We start from the raw sequence: 12,917 nt of genomic DNA, 5'->3' as shown, positions 1-12,917 counted from the left end.
GAGCATCTGCAGATACCGAGCACGCTGATCCCATCTCTGTTTAAATACCAGGATAGAAAGGCTAATAAAACCAATGGGAAACCGGTTCAGCTTTTTAAATATCAGGAATAATGCCAGGGGAGAATGCAGGCTTCATTTGTTTTTCAGCATCTTCGGCTCCCGAGTACATAGGAAGCTCCTTAGTGAAGAAAAGGCTATTATCGATTTCTAGGTAGGGCAGCCCTTGGAAAAGAAATGCCAGTCATCAGCCCTGGTGCTGGAGGTTGAACATGGACATTCGAGGCCCGTCAGAGCATTTTGGACTAAATATGTGACCGGGCAAGTTGAACACATGGTCATGTTGCACTTGATCCCTTGCACTGCCCCAGACTTTTCAAAAACAGTTGGGAGACACAAAGATAAAGTCCTAAATGCTACAAATTCCGTGTTATATGGAGGATCATGCAGGTGTAACTCCACAGGAGGGTTTTTTGGGGTGGGATCTGCATGAGCATCCCAGTACCTGCGGGATGAACCCCCCCTTGAGCTGCTGAGCCCATCCATCCCACTGCTCCCCATTGCAGAGCTACGCTGCCTTGCGGAAGGCTGAGCTCCCATGGTGTAAGGACGTGATGATCCAACTAAGCATAGTCCCTAAAAAATTCTCTTTGAGATTGAGGGCTTCCTTGGAAGGTGACGGAGAGAGGCAGCACTGGTCCATGCAAGTTCTGATTGAATAAAATGACAGCTTTGCTATTAACTTGGTCTATTCTCCCACATGCCCGGTGATAGGACAAGGGGGAATGGGCTAAAGTTGCGCCAGGGGAGGTTTAGGTTGGATATTAGGAAGAGCTTCTTTACCGAAAGGGTTGTTAGGCATTGGAATGGGCTGCCCAGGGAGGTGGTTGAGTCACCACCCCTGGAGGTCTTTAAAAGACGTTTAGATGTAGAGCTTAGTGATATGGTTTAGTGGAGGACTTGGTAGTGTGAGGTCAGAGGTTGGAATCGGTGATCTTGGAGGTCTCTTCCAACCTAGACGATTCTGTGATTCTGTAAAAACTGCTGGGCACCAACAAAAGCTCACCAAAAACATTTAGCTCAACGGGGTCATGGGAAACAGGTGCCTGACCAACACAGGCTGGATACGGCCCCTGTGGATGAGCAGGGCGATGCAGGGTATTGCCCGTGACCCCGAATTACCCGACGCAGACCTTGTTTTGCACCAAAGGACACCACGGGAGCAGATGTCACCCCCACCATCCTGCCCCAGCGATGGATGTTTGTCATTTTATTGTTTTCGTAAATCACCAGTTTTTGGGTTCATACGATGATGAGAGGTTAGGGCATGAGAAGCACATGACATCCCTAAGAAGGAAGAACCGACAGCCACAAACATCTTTGACAACCCGAGAGAGGCAGCAAGGAGCCTCGGGGAGGTGCTGGGACCTCCACGATGCTCCCCACGAGGTGACAACAGCCCCACGAGGCTTCAGCTGTAGGTGATGGGGCACGAGCTAGATCTTGGACACCCCACTCCATCAGGATCCTACAGCTCTGGAGAAGTCAGTGGTTTAAATAAAGGAAAGAACCCCTTGTGATTATTTGCATCGTGCTTCCCAAAGGCTTAAAAATAGCTTTCGTTTGTGTCTTTGAGATGTGTAACCTAATTAGTTTTGCACCGATTCCTAATCTGGCTGCCGGTGCTGGGAAAAAAGCTTCAGTGCAGGCTTCCAAGTGCAGTGGAGCAGCAAATTGCTTAGCAAGAGGACTTGCGGGGGGCTGGCAGGTTTTGGTTTCGTCTGGGAGATGCTCACCCACTTCTTTTCAGACAGCTGCTCCTAGATGAAGAAATACACACACGAGGGAGCTGTGTCTGGCCGGTTCAGGGGAAAAAGGGTTTCCCCAGGCAGCAGCAATAATTTGCTAGTCCATCTCCTCAAAATGGATTAGCCAAATCTTTGGGAAACAAACTCATGAACATTTTTTTCTAGCTCTAAAATGCCCCGTTAGCTTCTTCCTAATAACACCAAGCCATTTCTTTGCAGCTGAGAAGTTGCAGTAGAAAAGACACAAAACACAGCAACTAGGATCCAGAATTTACAGCTTTTAGGGAAAAAATAGGAGGAAATGCTGCAAGCAAGGCCAGTGATGCCACCACAGTTCCCCTTTTTGTCTCTGTTACAAGACCCACGACTTCTCTAGTTCTCTGTGGTCTGTCTGGTAGCAGTGGAAAGCCCCGCACAGACAATATTTGGAAGAGAAAATGGAAGAGAAAATGGTATAAAGGCTAAGGAAAGGAAAGGAAAGGAAAGGAAAGGAAAGGAAAGGAAAGGAAAGGAAAGGAAAGGAAAGGAAAGGAAAGGAAAGGAAAGGAAAGGAAAGGAAAGGAAAGGAAAGGAAAGGAAAGGAAAGGAAAGGAAAGGAAAGGAAAGGAAAGGAAAGGAAAGGAAAGGAAAGGAAAGGAAAGGAAAGGAAAGGAAAGGAAAGGAAAGGAAAGGAAAGGAAAGGAAAGGAAAGGAAAGGAAAGGAAAGGAAAGGAAAGGAAAGGAAAGGAAAGGAAAGGAAAGGAAAGGAAAGGAAAGGAAAGGAAAGGAAAGGAAAGGAAAGGAAAGGAAAGGAAAGGAAAGGAAAGGAAAGGAAAGGAAAGGAAAGGAAAGGAAAGGAAAGGAAAGGAAAGGAAAAAGGAAATCTTTCCCTAGAAATATCTGTGCCCTGCTCTTTCTCCCCCCACCACCACCTTTGTCCCCGGCAGCGCAGCACACCGCCGGTGTGCAATAAGCCTGCCAAAATCTGATCTGACACAAATCACAGCACCTAATCCGAGCTGGCATGTGGGATAAGCGACCGAGCTGTGATGTTGGGCAAAATTTTCACACCGAGATAAAAGCAGGGACTGAGCGATTCGAGCAGCAAACCCAGCAGAGGGGCAAGCAGGTCCTGGTGCCCCAGATTTGCCACAGACCAGAAGAACCACGGGCACGGAACAGCTCCAGCTATTGCCCCACGGCCCCCAGCTGCTGGTGGGGATGCTACTGTGTGCATGGGAAGCCCAAGCTGTCCCCCCTTGTCTGCCTCCAATTTTAGCATCCTGGCAGGATCATCCCTGGGACAGGGGGATAGGGATGGGGGTTTCATGGGGACACGCACAGTGCCACTCTCAGATGGCTTTTGAGTCATTTTGGGTGGCTTGGTGTGCTTGGTGGTGCTCTCGGCTTTGTCACCTGCAACAACAGCACTGGTTGCAATTGGGGCTGAGCCTTTCCCGGCCACCCTGTCCCATCCACCCTGCACAGGGGACACTGTCGCCTACTGCAGCCGTGCTACCTGCAGCACGGAGCGAAGCTCAGAAGAGGAGAATTGTAGAATAATAACCTGCTGGTGACCTGTATGGTAATGTCGCCTTCGTCCGTGTCCCTGCAGGCTTGTTATCTCATCTGACGGACAGGAGGATGCTGGTTTTATTATTCATGCAAGAAAGCCTCTCCCCTCCCTGCGTTAGTGCTAACTCGAAGGAGATAAATGCATCTTGGAAAATGACAGGCTTGCAAGAAGGAGCAAGGAGTGAGGAAAACTCACTCAGTAATTGTGCTGCTTGTGAATTGCCCCTGCCAGGTAGCTCGGAGCCCCACCGCGGCCGTCTGACCCTGATGTCCTCAGGCCTGAGAGCAAATGAGCCTGAGCCCCCCTCCAAATCCACCCCCCCAAAATCTTCAAGCACCTTCTCCTCACCCGGTGCCTACTCACGGCACCTTTCCGTGCACCAATGCAACTCCGCGAGCAGGTCCCAGCCCTGGGACCACCAAAAAAAGGATGGAGGAGATTCGGCTGAGCACCGCCGCGTCCCAGAGCCCGCTACCAGCCGCACGCCTGCGAGACGGGCTGCCCCGCCGTGCTGATCCCGCCTAATCACACGTCTGCGGCGGCCGAGTTCACGGCGAGTTCGTTAGCGGCATCACTTTGGGGGAGGCTTTGATTGACAGCGTTAATAACGCCGAGCTGCAGCAGCGAGAGCCTGCAGGGCACAGGGAGCCTTGCCGGGGTGCACGGCGACTCCTCCTCGGCTCACCGGGGAGCCAGAGAATTAATAGAAATAAAAAAAAAAACTCGTCCTTGTGTGTGTCTGTGACTGTCAAGCCTTCTCTCCTGGGGGTTTCTCCCATCGTCGGAGGCGTAATTAGTCTTTGGAGCACGCACCGAATCGCTACGTGCAAAACCCACCCTGGGGTGGCATGGCCAGCACAGGGCTTCCTGCACCGAGTGACTCTTACAGCTGGCTGGGATTGCATTTTAAGGAGGTTTTTAGGACTAAAACCTATTCGGAAGATCATTAAAAAATACAAAAGCTTCAAACCCAGCTCCTGCCATCAGAAATTTTTGTTACGGGGGAAGAAATGGCTTGAGACGACTTCTACCCACTGAGATGGGAGCTGCAGAGCCATTGTATCCACGTTCGCTCCCCACAGCCGTGCTCGGCTCTGCGAAGGGCAACAAAGCAGTGACACAATGTGGAAAGCACTTCCCTCGGTATTTACTTTAGGGGAGTTCTCTGGTTGGAAAGATTTCAAGAGTTCAATGCTGTGCTGTCGATCTTAGGAAAATAAAGATGTCCCTGGGTGACGTGAGGGAACCGACCGCTTTTCTGCTGGGATGCTGGAGTGCCTGGTTCGGGATGGGGTGGAAAAACAAAATACCAAATAGTGAGGTTGTACTTACACCGTCAGACAAGCTGGGACTGTCTGAGAAAGAGGGGCACTGAGGAAACCCCATTGTGGGCTGGAAGTGCTCCTACCCACAGAGTGTAGAGAAGATGGAGGCAAACTCTGCTGGAAGATGCACGGGGACAGCGCAAGAGGTGATGGAAAGTTCCCATTAGATGGAAGGAAAATATTTCACAATGAGTGGTAGGACAAAAAAGATGCGAGGGATGTCCAGCCTTGGAGACATTCAAAACCTGCCAGGACAAGGCCTGGAGAACATGATTTACCTTCAGAGTTGGCCTTAACTTCAAAGCTGGCCCTGCTTTGAGCGAGAGGTTGGGCCAGAGAGCTCTGAGCTCCCTTCCAACCTAAATTATCTCTGAATCTAAATGACTTTTCCATAACTAGATCCAGCTCCCAGTGAGGAACTGATACATCCTGAACTTGCTGTACAGAGACCCGATGAGCCTGCTCACACCCTAAAACCCAATGTGGGGCTGGCACAGCACCCTGCTACATGTCCATTTCATGTGAGAAAGGGCAGCACGGTCATTTTCAAACTCTCCTTGAGTAAAGAAGACTTTTCTGGGTGATTCCTTTTTCATAAGGTGCCAGGAAAGTGAGAGGTTTAGAGGAGAGAACTGGAGCCCAGCTCCCGCCCTGGGGCTGGCTGCAGATAGTTCGTGTGCGGGGCCTCCACTGTATCCCTGCTGCCCTGTCACAGATTTCGTTATCTGGAAGTATTTCCTGCTATTCAGCCCTGCTCTGTATTTCTCTCTGTTATTCCTAGCCGAAATTTCTTCCCCGCACCGCAGCACACCCTTCTTAGGGGGATCAGAGCAGCAAAACAGAAGAGCGAAAGGGAACGCGTCCTACAAAAGCAAGGCTCTGGGTGATATCACCAGGGCCCCAAAGGGCCATGCACTGAGTCTCCATCCAACTGTTTAGTCTGGGTCTGGTCCAGAAGCTAGGGCAGCTAAAGGGATTTTTCATGTTTGGCCTCAAGGTGCTTTGTTTTTGTCAGTGTGGGTCCCAGGGGTGCTTCCCAGCCCCTGCGTCTCCCTTGTGGCATCCTGACTGGATGCTGGGGTGAGAGGCAGGGTGGTGGCATGGAATCCTGGGCACCAGCAACGCAAGTGGTGAACTGAGCTGCATTGAGCTCAGCCCTCACCACCACCAGTGCTGGAGCAGGGCAGGTGCTGGCTTGCACCTCGCTGCCTCTTCCGTCACGGCTGGCAGGGACACGGGGCTGAGAAAACCAAACAGGATGCTGCAGGTGGTTATTATGTGGTATTATATTTGTCGTATTATGACACTATAGTTGTCACACAGCTACTATGACACTATAGTTACATTTCTATGATGAAGACAAGGATTACGTCTTCACAGGACCCCGTGTGGCTGGTGGTGTCGGGCAGCTGCGGGTCCCTGTGGTGCCAGCCCTGCTCCAGCAGGGCCACCCCGAGCAGGGGGCCCAGCCCCACGTCCAGGCGGCTGCTGGAGATCCCCAAGGAGGAGCCCCCAGCCCCTCTCTGGGCAGCCTGTGCCAGGGCTCCGGCACCCGCCCAGCCCAGCAGTGCTTCCTGAGGGGCAGAGGGCACCTCCGGGGCTCCAGGCTGGGCCCGGGGCCTCTGGGCCTGGCCCCGGGCACCCCTGAGCAGAGCCTGGCTCCGGCCTCTCGGCACCTCCCGGCGGTGCTGGTGGCCATGGCTGGCAGCCCCCGGAGCCTCCTCTGCTCCAGGCCCAGCAGCCCCAGCTCTCGCAGCCTCTCCTCACGGCAGAGGTGCTCCAGGCCCTTCGGCACCTCGGGGGCCCTGCGCTGGGCTCTCCCCAGGGTGCCCAGCTCTGGCTGGGGCTGGGGGGCCCAGCGCTGGGCCCAGCACTGCAGGGGCGGCCTCAGCAGCGCTGAGCAGAGGGGAAGGATCACCTCCCTCGGCCTGCTGGCCCTGCTCTGCCCCAGGCAGCCCAGAAGACCACGAGGCCTTTGAGCGCCAAGGGCACGTGGCTGCCTTCCGCTCCACCCGGTGCCCACCAGGACCCCCAGGGCCGTTTCTCTTCAGGAAGCACACAGTGCTGCTCCAGAGCCAACAGCAGCCTCTGGACTCCCCACCACAGCTTGCCTTCCTTTAAGACATCCATTTCATCTCCCTTCTCCCTCCCCAGGTCAATGGTCCATAGTAAGAGCCGCCCGTGGGCAGACCGACAGAAGTCAACACGCACGGCACAAGCACACAAGCAGCCAGAGAGGAGTTTACTTTGCTTTTTGAACTTGGGGTTTCTGGAAGAAAAAGCAAACTGCTTGGAGATTTTTCCCCTCCTGAGACTTTGGTATCAGGCTCTGATAAGCGCTTTCCCGGCGGGATATGAGAACCAGTTGGCAGAGACGGGGGCCCATTACACAAGCATGGCTGGACATGGGAACTCAGCACAAACAAATGACTTTGATAACCGAGACCGAGTTTTTCTAGCTTTCTGGGCAGTCTGGGCTGTCACTGTCTCTTTTTCCCTGAAGCAAGCATTGGAGGGTGTGAGAGAGAGCAGGAGGCCTCCGCAAGAGCAAAATAAATCCCACAGCACTGTCAATGCTTCCTTCCCTTGCCCCTAGCTTTGGGCTGCCCCAAATTGCTCCCACAAAAATAGGGTTCTGCCCCAAAAAATCACATTGCACTGGCCCCACAGAGCCTACCCCAGACTTGGCATGCCGATGTCTCTGGTGAACATATGCTAGTCTCTGCCCACACAAAACATGCTGCAAGGATGCTTTTACCCATTAGCACTCAAATCCCAAGCACGGCTCGTGTTACAAAGCCAAGCAGCTCTAAAGCAATACTTTTGAACCGAGAAAAGAAGTTGAAAAAGACAACTTGAGGCTTAGTTTTGATCATCTGGGAGGTAGGCACCTGTGTCAGCTTTTGGAGTCGATACTATAATTAAACTGCTCTGCCCTCCACCTCTTAGGTGAAGGAGGATGGAAATAGAGATGGAAGAGAGGAACAAGAGCCGTGTCCTTCCCTCTGCCCTTGGCACACTAATTCGTTCACTTAAAGAATCCAGGAAAAGGGTCTTACAGCGTGATGATACTGAACCTCTTCAGCGTTTGGCAAGCCTTATGAGAAGCAAAAATCAGTACCTGCTGTTAGCTTTGAGATGATCAGCAGGAGGTATCGTGGGGCTGAAGGTGATAGCAAAGTGTCAGGAAGTTTCTCCCATCGTCTAAACTGGCTCCTGGTTTCTCTAGCTTAAAATGGGGTATTTGGGGTGGGTTTACCTTTCCAAGGATGATTTCCAATTTTAGAAGAACTCCAAAGCTTGTTAATTTTGAATCACTCCTATATGCTGTCCTAGTCTGTAACCATTGCCAGTTGGACAAACCTCTTCAAAAGTGAGATGCTGGGACAAAACTGCAATTTTTAAACATTATCAGAACAGCATCATGGTGCCCAACTCCTTTTTTGAGAAAAATGGTCATATCACCAGGAGGCCAGTTGGGAGTGAGGTGGGTAGCGTGGTGTCCCCAGCTGCCAAAAGTTCCCCCCAGACATGCAGGATCCAGCCTGAGGTCCAGTTACATGACATTTTGCAGAGCTTAGTATTGCTCTGGTGAAATTTACCCTTCCCAATACATTCCCACAAGCCCTCTGGAAAATATCCCCCAACCCCTGGGAATACCGTGGGAACTGGGCATCCTCATGCCTTTGAAAAAGAATTTGGACCTTCACCTTTCCTTGTCATAGCTCTTTTGTCAAGGAAACATTACCATGGTAGCCCCAGCATGAGAAACTATCCAAAATCTGGGCTGCTTTGTACCAGGCACCACACAGTGAGAAATAGCATTAGCTCAGAGATGCCATACTGGAAGAGAAAAGGCAGACCAGGAATGAAAGGAGAGCGCTAACCCAGCCAGGGCTACCCAAATCTTTAGCAGAAGTGAGGAAAGGACTTTATCTTCTGGCTCTCAGGCCAATAAAACACTCCCTTGATCTTAGACTCCAGTAACTTTTTCTCTGTGGTCTTTTCCTTGTGGAGATTTACCCCTTTTCATGTCTAGTTTATTTCTAGCTGTGGTCAAGGTGCACGTGCCTGCCCGAGCCTCTTGCTCACAGCAATAACCATTTTTTTGACACACAAAAAAATGTGCTTGCTTCTGGGTGCTGGTTCAAGTCTAAGAGGCTTTAGTGTGTGCGAACTGACTCCCTTTCAGAGGAAACAAAGCCATTTATCCCTGCCCAAATGTTCTCTGAATCTAGTGGGGATGCATATTTAGGGCTACTAGGGGGCTGGACCACCAGGATATCCTCCAGACCCAGAAGACACCTTCTGCTCCCTAAATACAGGAGGAAAGAGAAGGTTCAACGTCTTCAAGGTACTGATCTGCTCCTGCAGGGGCAAGGGGCTCTCCTTTGACCGTGACAAAATGGCAGACATCATGACCCGTATATATTGTCTTTGATTAAACTGACATCTTCTATGAACCGGTTAAGATTATTCTAATTGGACCAAAGTCACCGCAGCCTGAACCAAACCCAGGCCTCTCACAAAGGAAATGGTGACAACAGCGAATTCTTGGGATGTGGCCCAGACCTTACATTTCAGTGGGCTTTACCAGAGTGTGGGGAACTTTTCTGGGGAGGATGAGAGAAGGGAAGACGAACACTCAATGTCCAAGGAGTGAGCAAACACCTCCTGAGCATGCCTGAAGCAACCACACACAGAGGAGATGGCTCAGTGCTCCTCCTGCAGCTGTCCCAGATGAAAAGTAATGCAAACACAAGAAGCATTTGAGGATATTTCAGGTAAAGGGGCAAGAGAAGCAGCCCTATTTTGTCTGTAAACTACAGAAAACCAGAGGAATTGGCTGAGGAAACCAACAACGGCAGGGAGAAGGTGGTGGAGATGACCTGCCCGCTCCTGCCTAACACAAGGATGACAGGACATCACCAAAGATAACGGGAGCCAAGCTCGGGGCACGCAGAAGGAGACTTTAATTTGAGCAATGCAGAAACGATCCGTGGGACTCCTTGCTGCAGGATTTTCTGGAGGCTTCAAGTTTAGCTGGCCTCAAGTGGAGACTGAAGAAGAGCATGGAAAGGAAGTCACCTGACAGTTACTAGGTGCCATCACGTGTGGTAAAGAAGATCCCTGTGCTGGAAATGGTTGACAAAGGTGAAAATATGAGGAGGAGGAGGAAGAGGAGGAGGAGGAGGAAGATGTAGTCTTCTCTAGACACCTGCTTACTGACCACTGCACAACACCCAAAACTAGATGGACTTGGGTTTGACCCTCTAAGGATATTCATATATGGCAGGCTTGGAAAGAGCAAGGAAGGCAGTGTTGTCAACTTTGGCCCTCCTGGAAGAGCCCAACCATTGCAACTTTGGAGGCATTTCTTCTCAGAAAGAGCGGTCAGGCATTGGGACGGGTTGCCCAGAGAGGTGGTGGAGTCACCGTCCCTGGGGGTGTTCAAGGCAAGGTTGGACGTGGTACTTGGGGACATGGTTTGGTGGGTGACATTGGTGGTAGGGGGATGGTTGGACCAGATGATCTTGGAGGGCTTTTCCAACCTTCATGATTCTGTGATTCTATGATTCACATGCTGCCCTAGATTTGCTCTGGGAAACGCAGGTGTGGTTGGTATTTTGGCACGATAGAAACAGGAGACTGTGGGGACAAACACATCAAATGTAGGGGGAAAAGGAGAAACAGAGTCAAAAGCCTGAGAAAGACAGCTCCATGGCACTCACCCATGAGCTGGTTTCTCGTGGCTAAGCTGGTTTGGGGCGGTGGGGTTTATTCCTGCAGTATGAAAGGGCTACCTAACGAGTGGATTCCCTGGTGCTTCATAATGTGCAGGCTCTCGAGAAAGCCTTTCCTGGGTTAAAAGCGGATTTTTCTTCTCCTTTAGATGAAACTGGTAGATACCTAATTATCTCATCCTGCTGTCAGGCCCCACTGAAACCTGCTGAAGGATTTTCCACTTTCCAGGAGACACTCGCAGACAGCACAGGCACATCGGGGTGTACATGGGGACAACCCTAGACCTGCACAACACGAGGGGACAAATTTCACTTGTTGCACAGCCAAACTAGGTGGACTTCTTGTTTCAAGCCTGTTGAACTTCTCCAGGGAGCCAGCTCACCCTGCTCAGGTCTCCTGAGGTCCCTTCCAACCTGAATTATTCAATGACGCTATGCCCATAAACTGATCTCTTCTATATCAGATGCTCTTTATGTTCACATGAAACCTGGTAATCACTTGTTTGTCTTTATATTAAGTCATCATCTCTGAAAAAAAAAAAAAAAGGAAAGGAAAGAAGCAGGGTTGCTTCCAATTTATCACTTTGCGGCTTTGGCATCTCACAGCGGGCTCTTGTGATGCTTTTCTCCACCAGACTGAAGGATCCTTAGCACCTTCGCTGGGAGAAAATATCACATTTACCTGTGTATTCCAACCCCTCAGCTCTTCTGAAAACTAACCAGCTGCCAGCCTAGGCATTTTCTATGCTAAACACCATTTCTGCAATACTTTCACGTTCCCTTTCTTACTCTTTGGCATCAACATTAGTAGGCAGCTAGTCTAATACATCTTGCTGTTGCTGTACATAAGGAGAAATAAATGCACCTTTTACCCCTTCATTTAGACGTCAAAGGTCGCAGTAGCTGTTTCTGCTGCAGCCTCACTCATGTCAGGAGCTGCTCATGCAGTTTCTTTCTACTAAACCCAGAAAATCCCTGCATTGGGTGATTCATTGCACCTTTCCATAGGAACAATCTTAATTTCTTCTCCTTTGATGTACAACTTTGCACAGGGCTGTATTCTAACGTATTTTGTTTAAATCGGCTCTGCTTGCCAAGTGATCCAGACTGCTCCATCTGATGAATTTGTCTTCAACATTTACTGCTCCATTACCCTTTGTGCCACTGGCAGCATCTCCCCGCAGGAGCCATCCGATCCGTTTCACTTATAAAAATGCTGAGAACTAGCATTAATCCCTGAAAATCAGCACAAAGAAAAGCCACAAAAGAGAACGGCATCTTTCTGGAATCTGTCAGGTTTTAATTCACCTGCCATGTGTGCAGGGCTGTCTGGGCTACCCTCGTTATCCTATAACTGACCTGCCACTAACAGGGCTGCGGGCTCTACTGGTTGGCCCAGGATTATTCTTGGCCTTTTGCTACCCAGAGCATCTTTTCTGAACATTTCTTCTGCCTTCTGGTTTGGAAGGAACTCCCTTATTCTGGATTAACCTGGTCCCTTTTGCCCCGTATCTGCAAATCTTTTGTGTTCTTTTCCCACACTTCGGTGGAGAGGAAATAAGACTGCTGCAGGGAAACTCAATCCATGAATTTCCCTGCAGGAATTTTTTGTACTGCTCTGCTCACCTCTTCCTCAAGTACCAGACCTTCAAATCTCTCCATGGCCCTTCAGTGATGGGTTCGCTTACTAGATGAAACGTGTAGATGAAACTTGAGATGAACTTGATGAATCTTGTAGATGAAACATTTCAGGAATTTAAGGAAAAAATTAGGAAAAGTTTCTTTACTATAAGGATGCTCAGACGCAGGCTCAGACACTGGTGCAGGCTTCCTCAGGATGTGGCACTTTATTAATCAACTGTCTGCTCTACCTCTTGCTTTCTGCCAGCAGACAAAGCGTGTTCCTGAGCACATGACAGTCTCTTTGGCCTTGGGAACTCAAGTGCATAAGAAGTGACTTGATAAACACGAGCATGGTTTAGCCAGCAGAGATGAGACAGTCAAATGAATGAGAAGATGGCCTACCCAAAACCAAACTACTCTTAACAACAATACTTATGTCACAGAATCACAGAATCATTAGGGTTGGAAAAGCCCTCCAAGATCACCTGGTCCAACCACCCCCCTACCACCAATGTCACCCACCAAACCATGTCCCTAAGCGCCACGTCCAACCTTGCCTTGAACACCCCCAGGGACGGGGACTCCACCACCTCCCTGGGCAACCCGTCCCAATGCCTGACCGCTCTTGCTGAGAAGAAATGTCTCCTCATTTCCAACCCGAACCTCCCCTGGCACAACTTGAGGCCGTTCCCTCTGGTCCTGTCACTGGTTACCTGTGAGCAGAGGCCGACCCCCAGCTCCCCACCCCTTCCTTTCAGGCAGTTGCAGAGAGCAATAAGGCCTGCCCTGAGCCTCCTCTTCTCCAGCCCAAACCCCCCCAGGTCCCTCAGCCGCTCCTCACAGGACTTGTGTCCCAGGCCCTTCC

General features: G+C 50.5%; 1 protein-coding gene across 4 annotated transcripts in view; it reads right to left on the bottom strand.

The window, feature by feature from the left end:
• The window catches only part of GAB2 (GRB2 associated binding protein 2), a 97,252-nt gene that overhangs the window by 37,252 nt on the left and 47,083 nt on the right, over positions 1-12,917 (bottom strand). The gene's annotated exons all lie outside the window — the stretch shown is intronic.

The sequence above is a fragment of the Anser cygnoides genome, chromosome 1 (genome assembly GCF_040182565.1).
Source record: "Anser cygnoides isolate HZ-2024a breed goose chromosome 1, Taihu_goose_T2T_genome, whole genome shotgun sequence".
NCBI lineage: Eukaryota > Metazoa > Chordata > Aves > Anseriformes > Anatidae > Anser > Anser cygnoides.
Note: the sequence above shows the minus strand (reverse complement) of the source record. Positions and strands in the feature narration are given on the sequence as shown.